The 18292-nt window shown below is 44.3% G+C and overlaps 1 protein-coding gene across 7 annotated transcripts in view; it reads left to right on the top strand.

Annotated features, from left to right (window-relative positions):
• The first annotated feature begins 6950 nt into the window (after positions 1-6950).
• Positions 6951-18292, top strand: part of MYLK (myosin light chain kinase) — a 190430-nt gene continuing 179088 nt past the window's right edge. For 2 of the 7 annotated variants that reach the window (XM_077934969.1, XM_077934964.1), the window contains exon 1: positions 8823-9157. The gene's annotated coding sequence lies outside the window, so the exon portion shown is untranslated. Of the gene's footprint in view, positions 7284-8821; positions 9158-9887; positions 10050-18292 lie in introns of those variants that run through there. The other 5 variants (XM_077934968.1, XM_077934977.1, XM_077934971.1 and 2 more) reach the window with 5 other exon arrangements.

The raw sequence follows: 18292 nt of genomic DNA, 5'->3' as shown, positions 1-18292 counted from the left end.
AACCCCAGATGTTGCGCCCGGTGCGGCCGGCCCCCCCTGCACCCCCCACGCTACGCCACTGCTTGTGCATAGTCATTAGCTGTGTACAAAAAATAAAGTAAAAAAACAATCTGGATGACAAAAAGTAAAGGGAGTTGTGTTGGCTCTTCAGAGAAATTCAACTTACAAAATAATTGAAAAGCTTTAAAGAGTTCTGAAGTATCAGAAAATTTGTTCACTGCTTTCTCTGGTCCTAAGAAAAATATTGTCCTATTGTGGATTTTTCAATCTGAATGGTGATACACTGCAGAATAAATATAGGAAGGAAGCTATCATCAAACCCTGATATTTTAATGGCTGTTATTCTGAAAGCATCTGGGCTTTATCATGGAAGTTGTTGCAGAATCTGAAATACTGAAAAGTTCAGGAATGTTTTTTAAATAGAATAAAGGGTCTAGTTCTCATGGTTGTGGTGAAATGCTTAGAAAACAAGCTTTGCCTGCTGATGTAAAATACTGCTTCCATATGCCATTGCAAGGAGACCATGCAGCCCAGGTCCAACCAGTCATTAGTAGTATTCTCGAAGACAAGAACACCTAATTGTGACTTGCTCTGCAATAGATACACCAACAGACCATTAAAGCCAGAACTCAAACATTTTTTCTCATCATTGACTTGTCTTAAATAAATGTAACTAACTTATTAGATATTGTTGGTGAAAGGTGATGCTAATTAGTGTTGTTATCTGCAACTGCAATTGCAGATACAGTATTGACTATTTTTTTAACTACGGTAATAAATTAAAGAAAGAAACCAGGCCATGTTCCAGCTTGACCAGAGGGGGGATTCTTGAGTCTGTGCTTTGCTTTTTTAAAAAAATTAAAATCTCAGGACTCAAAAGTATCTCCGTTTAGCAACCATCCTTTGCCAGCAAACAACAGCTTGTATTGGCGTGGAATCAAAGCTGGGTGCAAGAACAGCCATGTCTGCACCTGCATGGAAAAATTACTAGAACTTTCTTGCCAGTGTACATTAATATTAACAGTCTGTTTTTCACTCCCCCCACCCTAAGTATGAACCAGCTCCCAGCATTTTACCACTGTGTCCCAGACCATGTCTCGGCTTTTATGTATATGAACAAAGCAATAATAATGGCCATACGCAGAACCTGGCAGTCCTGCTCTTGGCAGGAGAAAGTCTATGGGGATGTTATTATTATTATTTAAGCCTACAGAGCTCCAGCCAGTGCAAGTGTTGAAGTTCAGCATTTTTGTGGCTTGCAGGCATTAGAAAGTTAGGCATTCCCAGCAAGCTAGCACCCCCCCACACACACACACACACCGTCCAGCACTCTAGGCATGAGAGTCTAAATAATATTTTTGGGAGGTTGTACCGTAGTCAACATTCCAGATATCATTGAACTGCAACTCCCATCAGCCTTACCCAGTATGGCCAATAATCAGGGATGATGGGAGTTGTAGTTCACAACATTGACTACCCCTGTTTGTAACCTCTGGCTCCCTTGCTAGGGTTCTGAAAATATTGCTGGAGCTTTAACAGAATGAATCTCTCCCCTCTCCAGGTCTATCTTTCTGTCTTTTGTTGCACTCGTGCTGGCAAAGCAAAGAGAGCGACTGAGTAGATGGAGCCTCAGGTGTGATGCTGATATGCCGTGTGTGGCAATGTGAAACAGAGTCCTTTCAGTGGTGGCACCTAATCACCTTCCCAGGAAATATTCACCTGATTCATGCTTGGGTTGACAGGCTAAGGCTCTGCAAATTCAGAGGGCTTTAGGTTCAGAATACAACTAGCCGTCCTTATTCCTTATCTGGGAATGCTGTGCTCTTTTACTGCTGCTGTTTCGTTTTGTTTGAAATAGCTTTGTTTTTATACGGTTCAGCAAGGCAGCTCAGTAGATTCTGAAGGATAATTATATAAGATGGATTCTAAACATTTTTAATTAAATGCATTTCATATAAGTGAATCTTAACATAAAGGGGTCCTAAGCACTTTAAATGTAAGCAATGTGTGAATTGTTCCTGAGAGATCTGAGTAGTCCAGGTTTCTTTGCTTTTAGTGGATTAAATGTAGAATGCCTAGAATAATATTCTTTGACCCTGATTGTAGTTGATCTCTTCATTACCAATCAAGCATTTTACATGCAAATCCAGGAATGTCACTATTCCATTGTTCACATTTTCAACTCCAGCTGCTCAGATAATTGACTTCATTTGCGATTAAAGTGTTTCCATAATAAACAAAAGGTTGTACATGCGGTGCCATTTCAGAACCTTTTTACTGCTAGTAAGCTAGAGGAAGAGGCTCTCCTCTGTAGTTCTGAAATGTCTTCAGATTTTGTGAGGCCAAATTGCAGGTGTGCTCCAGCATGACACATAACAAAAAGAAATATTTTGAGTCTAAAAAAAGAGAAGAGATTTAGGGCATGAGCCAATGAAAGTAAACCCCTTACCAGCACAGTCCTATGGAGATCTATTCAGAAGTAGTTCCCATTTAATTTGATTGGGCTTTCTCCATGGGCGTTGCAAGGATTTATTTTAGAGGGGGGCAGAACCAAGTTATTTGCAATGCTGTTGGTCAGTTAGTTAAGTATTTTTATTTATTTACTTGACTGAGGGGGCAGCTGCCTCCCTGCCACCCCAATGGCTATGCCCATGGCTTTCTCTCAACTAAACGTGCATAGTTTAAATCCTGTTTACTCCAATGTGAGAATTAAGCAGGTATAAGAGATAGAATTGTAGAGTTGAAAAGGGCCACGAGGGTCATCTAGTCCAACCCCCTGCAATGCAGGAATCTTTTCCCCAATGTAGGGCTCAAACCCACAACCCTGAGATTAAGAGTCTCGTGCTCTACCGGCTGAGCTATTCTTCAATAACACACAAGACAATACATATGCCAAACAGAACAAAATAAAATAGGACAGAACACATGCAAACATTAGATAATGTACTCCCCACATCACAAGCACCACACAGGACACAACAGAATGCAATACAATGCAATGCAGCACACACAAAGAATGTGCAAAATTGTCACACGTGCCATACACTGTATGGCATTATATCCTACAGGGTTGCTCATCGATGGAGGTATAAACACCTTTAGTAATGGAAATGCTCACACATGTACCAGAACAGTTAGCAACGGCCTTGGTGCTTAGTTGCGTATATATGCGCAGAAGTTAACAACACTGGCTGGTATTGTCATGTGTAGCCAGGGTTGCCACCCGTCCCTAGAAAAACGTGATCATTTGTTTGAGATCATCCTGTTTCGATGCCTTTTTCATGTATTCAGTCTCTTCTTCCTCCTTCCCCAAACTATGCAGGCAGAGGGTGGGTCTGATGGGAGGAGGAGAGCGAGAACCTGAATGGGGGTTTGTGTGGGCAGAGAGTGGGTCCATGAGGAGGAGAGCTGAGAGCTGAGAGTGAGAGATGACTGTGTCAAATAAGTCTTAAATCTACATTGCTCTTGCAACGGTAGTTAAAGGACCCTGCATAAACATCTTCAACTCACATCCACACCACTCCATATTCTGTGGGATGTTATTATTACTAGAGCAGTCATTTTCCTGTTGCCTATAATGGACCCATAGGGGAATGTGGCTCCAGACAAGGGAGACAGGGAGGATGTCCTGTGTGTGATCAGGGAGATGGGCATGACCCTAGCTGACCAGATAAAAGGGCTGGTCACGCAACCATCTCCCCCTTACTCTTGGACTCTTGCTCTCCTGGCTCTTAGCCAGCGCATGGCTCAACCTTCACATGCGATGGAACCCACAAGCAGAAAGTCTGAGATGTAGCTCAGACTTCTTTTCACTGTAACCACAAGATAAAGCCTGCCTTCAGATTACTGCTGTGAGCTGAGTGTGAGTAAAACTTTGTTCTTACTTTTAAAGAAGACTGTGTTGTGTTATTATTATTTTAAGAGGGAAATAAAGGGGAAACTTACCAGGGACAAGCCAGGCTGGATTGCTTAATTAAAGGATTCTAACGAATCATCAGCTTGCTTCCAATAAGCTGCAAAGGGAATGTGCTCTGCTGTTTACTCATTAGCGTGAGTATTAGTAAGGAGGGATAATATCAAAACAATATATCCTCTCCTACCTTCCTTGACATTCTCGCATATCCGTTGCTCGATTTTACTGTAACTCATTTTAGGCATCTCTGTTCCTAATCTTCTGATAATCATCTCTGAACTGCAGTATTTACAGTTCAGCTTCAATCATCTGCTTCCCTAAACGCATCCACTCAGTAACTTTATCCTGCTTTTTGTTTCATACAGAAGCCGCTTGAAAAGTCTCCTTGGGGTTTGTAGTCTTTAAGCTTGGAAAATTGCAAGTACAGTGGTACCTCGGGTTACATAAACTTCAGGTTACAGATGCTTCAGGTTACAGACTCCGCTAACCCAAAAATAGTACCTTGGGTTAAGAACTTTGCTTCAGGATGAGAACAGAAATTGTGCAGCAGCGGCGCAGCAGCAGCAGCAGTAGGCCCCATTAGCTAAAGTGGTGCTTCAGGTTAAGAACAGTTTCAGGTTAAGAACAGACCTCCAGAACAAATTAAGTTCTTAACCCGAGGTACCACTGTATCACCATTAGGCCAAAGAATGTGCCTTAACAAGGCATAAGCCCATCAGGACTCTGCTTCCTAAACATGCCTCTGTAGCAGCTGTCTGAAAAATGTTTATAGCTTTCAAAACAATAAGTGACCAGTTAGGAGCAACATAATATATTAAGGGTCCACAGCCAGGACCCACATCCTGTGCCTTCAATACTGTACTTCCATAATGAGTAAACAACAGAGTCCTGTGGCAGTTTCAGGACTAACAGATTTATTATAGCATAAAGTTTTTGTGTGGAAACTACTTTCTCAAATACATGTGATTAGTTTTTAAGCAAGATTCCATTAAACACTTTTTTGTGTGTGTTTGCTTCTGCAAACACAACAGCCCTGAAATTGGAGGGTGAGGGGAGCTCAATCATTACAATAAAAACATTTTTTTAAAAAAATAACTCCAAACGTAATTAACTGACTAACTAGGGTGGTTCCAACTATATACTCTTCCACCTCTATCCCAGGTATGTGACTAGGTAGTTTGTTGACTCAAACAATGAGCCAGCCTAGGCTGTCTAAGCCTTCTACTGTTGTTGTTGTTGTTGTTTAGTCGTTTAGTCGTGTCCGACTCTTCGTGACCCCCATGGACCAGAGCATGCCAGGCACTCCTGTCTTCCACTGCCTCCCGCAGTTTGGTCAAACTCATGTTAGTAGCTTTGAGAACACTGTCCAACCATCTCATCCTCTGTTGTCCCCTTCTCCTTGTGCCCTCCACCTTTCCCAACATCAGGGTCTTTTCCAGGGAGTCTTCTCTTCTCATGAGGTGGCCAAAGTATTGGAGCCTCAGCTTCACGATCTGTCCTTCCAATGAGCACTCAGGGCTGATTTCCTTAAGAATGGATAGGTTTGATCTTCTTGCAGTCCATGGGACTCTCAAGAGTCTCCTCCAGCACCATAATTCAAAAGCATCAATTATTCGGCGATCAGCCTTCTTTATGGTTCAGCTCTCACTTCCATACATCACTACTGGGAAAACCATAGCTTTAACTATACAGACCTTTGTTGAGGATCACTGCCTTGCCATGGTGAAGGGGCTTGAATAACTAAGAGAAGCTATGAGCTATGCCGTGCAGGGCCACCTAAGACGGACAGGTCATAGTGGAGAGTTTTGACTAAACGTGATCCACCTGGACCAGGAACTGGCAAGCCACTCTAGTATCCCTGCCAAGAAAACTCCATGGACAAAAGCCTTCTACTATTCCAACCCAATTCCTCTTTATCTTTCAGGTTCAGAGTTGCTCTTCCGCTCTGCTGTTCAGCTTCAGAACCTGCATAGGTGGGTATGAAATTCTTAACACAAGAAGAGCCTGCTGGATCAGGCCAATGGCCCATCTAGTACAGCATCCTGTTCTCAGAGTGGCCGACCTGATGCCTGTCGGGAAATCTGCAAGCAGGACCTTAGCAGTTTCCAGCAATTCCGAAGCATTACTGCCTTTGACAGTTGAGGCAGAGCACAGCCATTGTGGTTTGTAGCCTTTGGTAGCCTTACACTCCATGAATATGATCCTCTTTTAAAGCCATTGAAGCTGGTGAACATCACTGTCTCCTGTGGAAGCGACTTCCCATCTGCTTATCAATTGCACAGCATACTTCTCCCTAACCTTGGGAGGCATTTGGGCAGCTGCCAAAGGTTTCCTTGTGGCTGGGTATGGAATCTGAATGCAGGAAGGTGGGATCACCTCACCAGATAAAATCCCAGCAAACAAATTATTTGGACCATTTCTGGAGAAAATATAGTGGTTTCAGTTTATTGCCTCATCTGCCCCCGCGTTCAAATTCCCTGACAAAAGTGGGTGGAGGGAAGGAATATAGCACTGGTACTTTTAGCAGAAAGCTTGGTTTAATGTGTGTGAAGGACATGACAATTCAGATTCAGTTCATTTTCAGTACCGTATGGTACCTAGTGATAAAAGTACCATGTTCTTCCATCAAAACCCCTTTACTGTACCCACAAAACCATATGGAACAAATATGGCTGGGTCTAGAGCCTCTCTTCCAAAGTTGCCCTTGGCTCACATGTGAATGATGTCATGAGTTAAAAGAGCGAAGGACAAATATTCAACGCCTGGCCTTATGTACACAAACAAAAGTTATAGCATGAGTGGAATATTTCTAGAGGCTTATCTCCTGTTTGTAGTGTTTACAAAGCATCTAACTGCTTTTACAACATGCTCAAGCAAACTTTGCAGTAATGCAAATAAGGAGGTGGGGATTCTTTCCTTTCCTTTCACCTATAGTGATCAGCCAAATGCCCAATACAAATGATGAATGATGAGGTGTGTAGGAGCTGTAGGCAAGGTACGGTAATCTCTCAGTGTCTGGTAATCATCATGGTGTTGTGGTCAGTGCTGGACTTGGATGAGGGAGGCTCATGTTTTCAAACCCATTCATCTATGAAACTGACCAGTCATGTATCTCAACCTAACCTATGCCAGAGGACTGATATGAGGAGGAAAACACTGGGGTGGTGAAGAACCTTGTATTGACTGAGCCCTTGGGACAGGAATGTGGAACCTCAGGGCCAGGGACCAAATGTGGCCCTCCAAGCCTCTCTCTCTGGCCCTTGGGACTCTCCCCAGCTACACCCCTCAGGGGCCCTGCTTTGCACTCTCCTTGAGAGCCAATGTGTCCTTGAACTTCTTGCCTGCCTGGATGGACAACAGAGAGGAATATGTGAGTATATGTAGAAACCAGCCTACGGTGAAAACAAGATTTTTCCCTAAGCTTTTTTCTTCTATTATTCTCTTATGATTTGGATTGAGTCCAAGCAACTGCAATCCTTGCAGGCAATTATATTATTTGTATGAGTAAACGTCCTAGGATAAGAGGAAAGCAGCTATATCTCCCCTTGAGAGAGGGGGTGGAGGGACTTCCTAATGTAGAACTTTATTATCTTGCCCATCAAATAAGGCATATTGTTCCTTTTATTTTAGAAGATGATACCAAACACTGAGTTCAAATAGAAAGGGAAGTAGCAGATGGTCTCCCAGCATCGGTGTTCCTTTTTTTGAAACAAGGATTTAGAACCAGTCTAAAGGTGGATAATAGATTTACTCCAACTATGTTTAACTCCTGGAAGGCAAAAGCAGAAGTGTTGGAACCAGCTTAATCACCTTTTATTTCCCTGGTTTTCCGCCCACTTTTTATAATAGGAATTGTAGGTGTGATGGGGATGGGGGGTGGAGGGACAGGGAACTACATTGTGCGTATCAGTTCTATGATAATGGTGTTCCGCTTAATTTATTGGAAGCTTTTAAGCAGACGTTGGATGGCCATCTGCCATGCATGATCTAGTTGTGATTCTACATTGGAGGGGGTTGGACTAAGTGACCCCTGTGATCCCTTCCAACTCTACAATTCTACGATTCTATGAACTGGTTGATGCTTTGCCAGATCTGATTATTTTTAGTATGAGAGGAGCGTTTTGCCAAATTACTGGGGGTGGATGAGTTATCCTACATTTTCCTTGGAGTGGGGTTCACCCCCCACTCCCGCAAAGGCAATAGTACAGCTCCTTCTCACTTAACCTAAGCGTGATTTATCTTTTTGTTTCTGCTGCTGCAAGTGGCGGAAGCGGCAACTGTATTGGTAGCCTAGCCACCATTTTGCAGTGTCCAAATTGCCTTACCACCGTTGTTCTCTAGCTTTTTTTTTATTTAGAAAATGGTGGTTACCACTCATAATTAACAAACAAATAAACAAAAATGGAGTGGAGAAAATTCATCAAAGTGGCCTTTTTCTAAGGTAGTGAGAAAAAGAAAAAATCCAGGAAACTTTATCAGAAAAAAATATGAGAAATCTTGGCTCAGATATAGTTAGAAAAGATGCACTCATTCTTATTTTTGTAATGACTCCATTGACAATAGTCATCCACCCAAATAATGCGAAGGACGCTTCTTCGGTCTTTTTATTTTTTTGAGGGGATTCCACCTGTGACAATGACAACGGAGCCTGCCATTCACAACAGCGCGCCAATGAGCTGCTCCACGCTTTCAAAAGGTGCGCACGCCCCTGGGGTTTCTTTCAGGTCTGAGGCGACGCTGCCTGCGCTATGGATCACTAGTTGTTAGCGGTGTGATCTTCTGTGTCTCTCTCACCCGCGCCGGTCTACTCTCTGCTCTGCACCTCCAGCCTTTCCTATCGCATCCCCGCCTCGTCTCCCCCTCCCACTGGCTGCAGGTCACCAACGCTTGTTGTCAAAACTGCGAGCAGTCCGTGCAGAAGGGCTGCTGGCTGCTGCTGCTGCCGCCGCCGCCTCTGCCTCTGATTACCTCCTCCGCCCCCCACCCCGCTTTCAGCCACATGCACACGCACAAAAACCGATGTCCCGCCTGCTCCCAACTCCTGCAAACATTTCCTAATAAGGCTCCCCAGGCATTAAACAGCCCACGTTTTCGAAAGGGGCAGCCTTGGGGAGTTAAAAGGGAGCCGTCTGGACCGTGTCGCTAAGAAACTGAGCAAGCTGGGACAGAGCGAGAGCGCGGGGGACTGAGATCCGGCGGGAGTTTCTAACTTGACTGGCGGCGGCAGTAACCAAAGCGATCGCGGTGAGTCTCTCCCTCCCTCTTCTCCATTGCCTCCGATGATGCGGGTCTCTTTCCCCCGATTCTGGTCACCTTAGGCTAAATGCAGGCGAAGAGAGATTTAACAATAATAAAGGCTAGAGAGCGGTAGCGAATATGATGCGCCTCTTTCCACGTTGAAACGTGGGCTTTGGTTTTTTAGCCATCCTCCCTCAGTGCGTTTGCTTAGTAACTGAGGCTGCAGTCCTTCCGAACCAATCCTTTGTAATCCTAAAGCTGCAGATCTGCCGTGGGAGCAAATCCCGTTTACCACAGGGGGAGTTTCCTCCAGCCGCACCCCCTGTAAATCTGTATGAAACGGTGCTGCAATCCTGCTAAAGCCTTAGCCCTGCTTGGCTTACTGGGATTTACTTCCGAGGAGACGTGCTTTTGACTCGCGCTTGCGCGTTTCGTTTAACTGATCTCCCCCACCTTTGTGGACCTTTCAAAGGGGGGCGGGCGGGCAGAGAGTGTCCCGCGGTTGCAGCAACAGCAGCAGCTCCCCATTCACAAAGATGTTTTCTCTCGCACCTAATTGAAAAATGCCAGCAGCCGTCTGGTGGTGGAGAATGAATGCAAAGGGGGCGGGGAGAGAGAGGCGGCTTGGGCTGGTGCAGCTATAGCTCTGGCCGGGCGTGCAAGGCACAAAGCCTCTTGGCGTTTGCTTTGGTTTGTCGCTGGCTTGGTGTTGGAAGTGACTGTCTGTGTGTGTGTGTGTGAAACGTGCAGGTTACCTTGGAGCAGTGACTTCCTCTTAATTAATAATGGCGCGAGGGGGATTGCTGGAGCGTCTCTGTGGAGGGAGCGTTTGAAGGGAATCGCTGAGGTGACGAGGAGGGATCTTGGTTGGCGCGCAGCTTGGGAAGAAACTTCTCCGGTTTGTTACTTGAAGCCTCTGGCTTTTATTTATTTATTTCCATAATCTGTGCAGCGAAGGTCACCATTACTCCTCGCCCTCTGCCTGAAATGTACAACTTATGCTGCTGTTCCCCGTTTCAACTTTCTGAAAGTATCGCCCCGTAGGAGCCTCAGTGTGTGGGAACTATCTGAACTGACTCATTCAATTGTTACTTCTGTCTCAAGTGAAATACTAAGCCAGAAGTCTGTTTGAAAACAACTCCTCACATGACCTGAAGGGCCACATTCTCCCACCCAACACATGCCCAGAACCAGGCACCATCCTTCCTTCCCCCTCTGTACAAATCCCACCAATTGTTCTGAATCATTTTGATGAACACCAGTTCCCCCAACTTCTTTTTCCTGATGTCTATGATCAACAGCAGCTGTTTTGCTTCCTGAATATACCGCTATAATAGGTTTTAAAGAGGATTCACTATCTGGGACTAATGTCTGATATATTTCGGTCACAGATTCACATAGCAAAGAATATTGACATTTGTGCATGCTTGACTTGAACACATAAGGAATTATTCTGGGCAATTCTGGGCATACTTGCATGGGGATAAGTCCCATTGAGCCCTGAATTGATGGTTTTATGGGATTTACCTAGGAAAAGACATTCATAGAATTATACTTGCAAGTGCAATAGCCTGCTCTTTGTGCCTTTGTAATATTGTATTGTATGGAGTGTTGTTAGGTGTTGTGTAGGCTGCATTGGAACCAGCAGAAGTCCTGATAAAGTCCTGACGCACATGAAGCTTTCTTTGGTGACAATATTCACTTGTACAGAATACCAACACCTCTTTTTTTTTTGCTGCCCATGACCTCCGTTTTGTGCTGACACCCATGGCGCAAAATATATGAGTACTTGCACCTTGTTTTTATATTAAAAAAACAGCAAGGTGAAAGTACTCATATATTTTGTTTTTTTTACAAAAAACAACAACACTGCACAAACCTGTTTTACATAGCAAGGAATAAAAGGAACTAAGAACCAATGTCCTATCAATCCAGTAACCTTGATTGAGTGATATGGAAGAGATGGGGAGCAAAAATAGCACCTTCAGCTGAGGTCTGTTGAGATACAACATGTTTCCAGGGGGCAGGAGCTATGTGTACTTGTGCATGTAATGATAGTGGAATGCTACGGCCCTTTCAAATAGTATACTTTTTAGACATGCACGTGGTGCCTACTAAGCAAGGACTCCTGAAGCAAAACATAATGTGCAAGCCAGAAGTACATAGTAATTACTCTTGGCTAGTGTAACAGTATTTTGTCAGGTGTATGCATCCATGATGAACCCGTATTCTACAGGTGCAACATAGAATTGGCCCTTCGGTCTTTTAAAAAAGTGATTTTCACTATCTGTATGACACTAAACGCTGCCACTGCCTGTTCTGGCTTGCAAAATGGAATGATTCCCCTTTCCTCTTCTAGTGTGCTGTTCCAGGGGTTCTCCCAACCCCCCCGAGCCAGTTTTGGGAGTGGGGAGGAGGGGAGGAGAGAGGGAAAAGCCCCACTACACAAGTGGAAGTCATTGTGCAGGGCTTCCACTGATGGGCCTCATTAGTTGAATCCCACCCAATATCTCTTACCTCCTCACCAAAGTTGGCCCTACCATTAGGCAGAGTGAAGCAAATGCCCTAGGTAGCAGATGCTGTGGGGCAGCAGTAACACCCTTTCTAGCTGCTGCTCCTGAGCTCCCAGACCATTCCCAATTGTTTAAGATCAGACCCATGTGTGCAACACAGGCTTCCATGTACCCCTTAAAATAGTCTCCTGCTCTCAGGTGCACTGGAGGTCAATGCCCTGTTGCCAGTGTTAAAGTCCAGTTAGCTTCTGCACATGGAAGGAAAGGCACTCGACTTTGCCCATTGGCTCAGGCAGCAAAACGGCTTGGGTCAGTGCTGGTTCTCATCTTTCTTTCTCATTGTACTCGGCATACGGCTGTTGAGAAACCTGTGAACACCCAGATGTGTAGCAGTTCACTTAAACTGACTGAAACAAGCGCTGATCCTCAGTTCTTCACTAGCTAGGATGATGTACAAGAAGCTATGCTGTAGAGCAGTGTTCCCCAACCTTGGGCCTCCAGCTGTTTTTGGACTACAACTCCCATCATCCCTCGCTAGCAAGACCAGTGGTCAAGGATGATGGGAATTGTAGTCCAAAAACAGCTGGAGGCCCAAGGTTGGGGAACACTGCTGTAGAGTACCTGATATTGACTCTTTGGGTAGACTCGCAGCCTTTCTCAACCTTGGGTCCCCAAATGTTGTTGAATTACAACTCCCATCATCCCTAGCTAGCAAGGCCAGAGCTCAGGGATGATGGGAGTTGTAGTTCAACAACATCTGGGGACCCAAGGATGAGAAACACTGGAGAGCCTTTAATAATTTTTACTCAGGTTCTCTTTATTTCTTCTGCCACAGGACAACTCTTCTTTGGTTGATCTTCCTGATTGATGGTTTCATTGTACAGTGGTACCTCGGGTTACATACTGTCAGGGGTTCAGGGAGAGAGGCACAGATGAGGGAGGAGACTGAGAGCGAGGGGGAAGAATCCAGGAACGAGGAGGAGGAGGAGGACAATGACTTGAGGGTTTCCATGAGTCTTTCAAGTGAATCGGAGGATTCCCAAAAGGGGGCGCCCCTGGTCAGGCCAAGGGGAGCCACAGGGGGGACTCGTCAGGAGCAGGGGAGCAGCAGGGAAACCCCGAGTGGGAGTTGGAGATCGGGGCCGGCTTCCCCGCCGGAACGGAGTGAAGAGGGTGGAGTTCCCAGTGTGACAGACGAAGCAGAGCAGGAAGCAGAGAGGGGAAGGAGATCGGGGCAAGACGTCCTGCCGGAAGGGGCGGAGAGTAGTACAGAGAGTAGTGTAACTGTCAAGAGGAAGGTCAGGGGTAGCGAACGCGCGCCAAGTTCAAATGTGGAGACGCGCGGAAATGCGGAGAGCCCGGAGGAGGAGCCTGGTCCCAAAGCACGGAGGAGGGGGGAACAGGCGTCTGGGGACTCAGCGTCAGGGGAAAGCAGGAGGAAAGGAACCCAGGGGGGCAGAAAGACCCTGCGGAAAAGGAAGGACAGGAAGAGGTGGACCAGCACAAGCCTCTTAAACTGGTGTGGAGGCGGGACTGATTCAGAGGGGACTTCAGCGGTCTAAGCGTAACAGACGTGGGGCTGCGCGCCTCGGCTGTGGAACAAACAATGTACTTCAATAAAGACTTTTGTAAATAAAGTGGACTTGGCGTTGGTCTCTTGTGAGCTGGGACCTGAGGCGGCCCTGACACATACGCTTCAGGTTACAGACTCCGCTAACCCAGAAATAGTGCTTCGGGTTAAGAACTTTGCTTCAGGATGAGAACAGAAATCATGCTCTGGCGGCGCAGCACCAGCAGGAAGCCCCATTAGCTAAAGTGGTGCTTCAGGTTAAGAACAGTTTCAGGTTAAGTAGGGACCTCCGGACCGAATTAAGTACTTAACCCCAGGTACCACTGTACAGTCATACCTTGGGTTGAATACGCTTCAGGTTGAGTGCTTTCGCGTTGTGCTCCGTGGTGACCTGGAAGTAACGGAGCATGTTACTTCCGGGTTTCGCCACTCACGCGTGCACAGACGATCAAAATGATGTCACGCGCATGCGCGGAAGTGGCGAATCACGACCTGCGCACACGCAGATGTGCAGTCGCGGATCCCGTTTGCATCCTGAGGTACCACTGTATAGTTCCAGAGATACTAAACATTAATATTTTAAACAAGGTTGCTTCTGTGCAATTTACAGCAGTTCGATCTACCAAAATCAGTAGATAAAACAACAGAGTCTTAACAGATTTAGGTTGCTCTTTGATGACCCGCTTTTTGAACATACATTCAGATCAATTTGCAGGGTTGTTATACAACAGTCACTGTTTATTGAGCCTTCATTCTGATTTTTGTATGTGGCTTTTCCCATCACTTTCCTTACTGCAAAAAGTTCATTGAGGTGGGTGGGGGGTGGGGAGAGAGAGGAAGGCAAGAGTGCCAAATCTGCTTTAATTGTGGGATCTGGATTTGTTGGTATGTGACTGAACAACCATAAAATAGTAAGAGTCGGAATGCAGCATTAATGCAGCACAAGCATTTGGAGACAGGAATCCAGTTCTGCATATAAGCCACCTCATTGCATAAGCATTAGTACATGCTAATGTCACCAGATCAAGCTGCTGTTAAAGGGCCAGGAACAAGTTGGTGGCTATCACTGGCTAGGAGGCACAATGGCTATATTCTGCACTGAATAACTGAGCAGGATTTCTGTGTATTATCACCAAAACTCTGCTTTTTCTATATGCTTCTGGGGTTGATCTTGCCAATTCACCACCCCTGGATGGTTGCTTCTCTCTGTTGAATTGCTGCCAGTTCCTGGACATTGGGGGTACCTTGGCAGTGTTTTGGGAGTGAAGGTGAGAAATTTAGGGTTCTATAATCCGCAATATTTATTTATTTAAGAAAAGCATACACTGTCTAGGGCAGTGTACATGAAAATAAAAACACCCAACAGAAAGTGAAAATCATGATAAAAAAACTATAGCAGCAGCTACATGCAGTTTCTACCTACCTACCCAATACTGGAAATAGAAGAATGTGGGTTGCCAGGCAAGTCTCCTTGGTAAGGGAATTTCACAAACAGGGCACCACTGCTAAAAAGGCATTTTCTAGGGTTTGTGCTTGCCCTCTCCTCAGGTGATAGGGCATCTAAAGGAAAGCCTCTGCTGAAGGAAATCTCAGTACATGAGCATTGAGAGTAGCCATTATACAAGAAGAAGAAAACCCTAGAACGTCAATTTCAACATGAGAACTGGGTAGGGTGTTTTATATGGAGTAGAGTTCCTTTAAAAAATTGTGAATAAAAATAATAAGTAACTTTTTTTTTGTTTTCTAACCACTATTGTACAATACGCTGTAGCTAGCAAGCCATGGTCACTGCCCAGTGTTGATTTGCTGACATTCCAGTCCTATTATTCTGTAACTGCTTTGCAAGCTCCTTTCGTTTCTAGCCAGATCCAACTTTTTCAGTTTGGTTGGTGTGATGGGTAAAGGGATGTTGATGAGAAAGCTGCTGTGAAAATACATGCTATTCTGATGCCCTATTCAAACATGTACTCACCTTGGTTGGATTTAAAAAAATAATTACATCAAGGACATCTGCTGGCACTAGATTACTAGGAAGCGAAACTGATGTACATTCCATTGTGAAATGTTTACTGTGAAACAAGCATCCTGCAAATCGTGGGGAAAAGAAACAAATAGTCCTAGATAAAAAAAATTAAGACTATTTTAAAGTTATTAGAAGTTAATTTGCATCTTTCAGTTCAATAGTTCTCCATTATATAACAAGTAGGAGTGGGGGGAAATGGATTCAGAGCAAGTATACATTGAGTTTCCAAAACTTAAAACATTGTGAATAATTATTTTGAAGTGATTTATGCCATATCAAAATTTACATGTAAAAGTCCATAGAAAATTTTCCTGTCTGTTGTTATAGCAGAGCTAAAGAAAACTTGGAAGTTTTGATTTTGATGAATTCCAGTGGTGTCCACTGGATGCAAATCCCTTCCAAAAAAACTTTAGTAAGGAAAATATTCTTGTCTGCTCATGAATTCATGCAGATTTTGGCTGCTTAGTAAAAAATAAAAAATCCATTCTATCATGCAGTGTATAGAAATTAAGATCTGATTTTTTTCCAATCCAGATGTTCAGCCTTGTGAACTGATTTAGCTGACAGAAGCACACAGGCCCTTTGCAATACGTTTTAATTATTGTTTCATCTTTTTGAAATATTATTGTCACCCATCAGCTATTTTAAAGTCTTAATTTAGAATTACTTTTGCATTTTATTTATTCAAAACTAATTGTCATTAGCAAAAGAATTCAGTCATGCAAAAGAATTCAGTCAGAACATGTCATGCAAATCCAATTTTGCCAGCTTTATCTTGCTTTGTCAAACACATATTGATTTCAGTGTAAGCCCCATGGTTTCAGATGAATCTACTTAGTTCCAACTAAATATGTTTAGTATTATATCTTGCACAAAGCTGTGCAGCCATTCTCTTCTCCCCCCGCTTGACAAATGTTTGTCACCTGAGGAGGAATCTTTTTTGATTTATGATTTAGGAAAATTCCATGAATCCCAAAGGGATGTGAAGACTGCTATCTGCCGGATAAATGTTACCAATTTGCTGTTCTAGTTCCTTTACTGGTAAGAAATTACAACTCCTGTTATCATTGGGGGCGGGTATTAAAATAAAAAAGCAAAACAACTGTGGGGCTCAATGCAGAGCTAATTGTGGCTGTGAGGCATGATGTGAAAACAGGTGTCCTTGAGGTCATAGATTCTTGTTTCTTGTGCTCATTGGGCCAGATGTTGCACTGATTCGTCACCCATAAAGCCACATATTTTAACTGTAGATGAATAGTAAATTGTTAACCAATAGTGCGGTAGGAGAGCTGAAATAAATTCACTTCTGGCAACTAATGTGCCCCTTTGGTTTCAGATAGTACAAGGGTAGACGAGTCTAAAAAGCCCGGAACACAAATTTTCACAGCTCATTCGAAGGGTTTACTTTCAAGTATACCCTTCCAGAGTTAATGCTAAATACATTACTTCTGGTAAATGATCCACCATAGCTGCTAGAGGGCTGTGAAAATTTCTGTCCCGGGCTTTTTAGATTTTTCTACCCGTGTACTATCAGAAACCAAAGGAGCATATTGGTTGACAGATGTGAAATATATGGGCATTGTTTTCAGCTCTCCTACCCCACAACAAGGGCCAAACTACAAAGTATGTTATTCACACTTTTTAAAAGCTTGAAGTGGCCATTCTAATTTTGTCAAAGAAGCAAACATGGGACCCTGATCCAGATCAGATCCCCTCTTTGGTTCCATCTGAGAATTGCCCCTTCCTGTATGCAATTTGATCTCAGCGTTGCTGTTTACGCGTAGGGAGGGACCAATTTTAATTGGAAAACACCGGTGAGAGGGGCTCATATCTGGATCAGGATCCGATGATTACTTTTTCTTCAGAATAAATGTATTCATTTTCCTCCTCTCTGGACAAGGAGTTGCTAGCATTGAGAGCTGAGAGCTGTGGGACAGTCTTGCCTCCCCATGGAGTGAAGATTGGGTGTGAAGAGTTCCAAATTGTGCAAGAAACCTATGTGCCAACAGGAGGCTGCGTCTTGAGCAAGGGTTGGGCCAGTGAATGTGGTCCTGTTCTCCCAGTCCATGCAATTATTAATTGTGCGAACTGAATGCCTGAGTAGGGCTTCTCTTGCAGTCCAATCCTATGCAGACTTAGTCAGGCGTAAGCCCATTGAGTTCTACTAGAAGCTGAAAGCTGCTGTGTTTCTCAAGAGAAATGTGGGAGAGGACAGGCAAAGGGAAATTTGTGTACATTCCCAAACACATCCTGCTTAGAGCAGTAGTGGACAGCTTGGTGAGGTACTGCAGCTCATCTGACTTCTGGTCAGTTGCATTGCTGCTGCTCACTGGGAGGTAGGAAATATCAGTGAGTTCTCTACAAATGTACCACCGGAAGTGCTAGATGGGTTCCACTGGTGCATTTGCAGCAGGGCAGCTGACTGGAGGCCAGGGGCACCACTCCGCCATGCTGTGCGCTACTAGGCAGAACTTCAAAATGTCCCTCAACTCATTTGCTGTTTGCCGGTTCTTGCCAGTTACTGACAGTCATAGATACAGTCATTAATTCTTGATCACAGCTCCATGATATCCATACTTAGTAGAGAGGGAGGAATCAAACTCTTTTCACAGCCTTCAAATCATGCCAGCGCTATGTACTTTACCAAAGTTTCTGGATGTTCTGCCATTTCCACAGGAGATTATTCATTCTGAGGTCACGCAGATCAGAACATCCTTCGAGAAATGGGATTTGTTGACTAGTTAAGGTTCAAGGTCTCCTACAAGCTCTTATCTTGTGTTTTTATCTGTGATTTCAAAACTATGGTGTGTTGGATCTCCTATAGGAATGTGTGAAGACATGAACAAACAAAGTGATTGCCCATCATCGTCAGTAAGGGGCGGGGGATAGAGATACATTTGTTTTGGAGGAGGTGCGGGAACGGCTTAACTCTGAGCTCTTGGCTTTGTAATGTCATGCACATGAATGCTTAGGAAGAAGTTTCTGTCTGTCCCCCACAGCTGTGGAAGCCTCCCAGACTTCGAGAAGCTTCTTTT

This window comes from Podarcis muralis, chromosome 1, assembly GCF_964188315.1.
Source record: "Podarcis muralis chromosome 1, rPodMur119.hap1.1, whole genome shotgun sequence".
Classification (NCBI taxonomy): domain Eukaryota; kingdom Metazoa; phylum Chordata; class Lepidosauria; order Squamata; family Lacertidae; genus Podarcis; species Podarcis muralis.
This window is presented reverse-complemented; position numbering and strand designations above follow the sequence as displayed.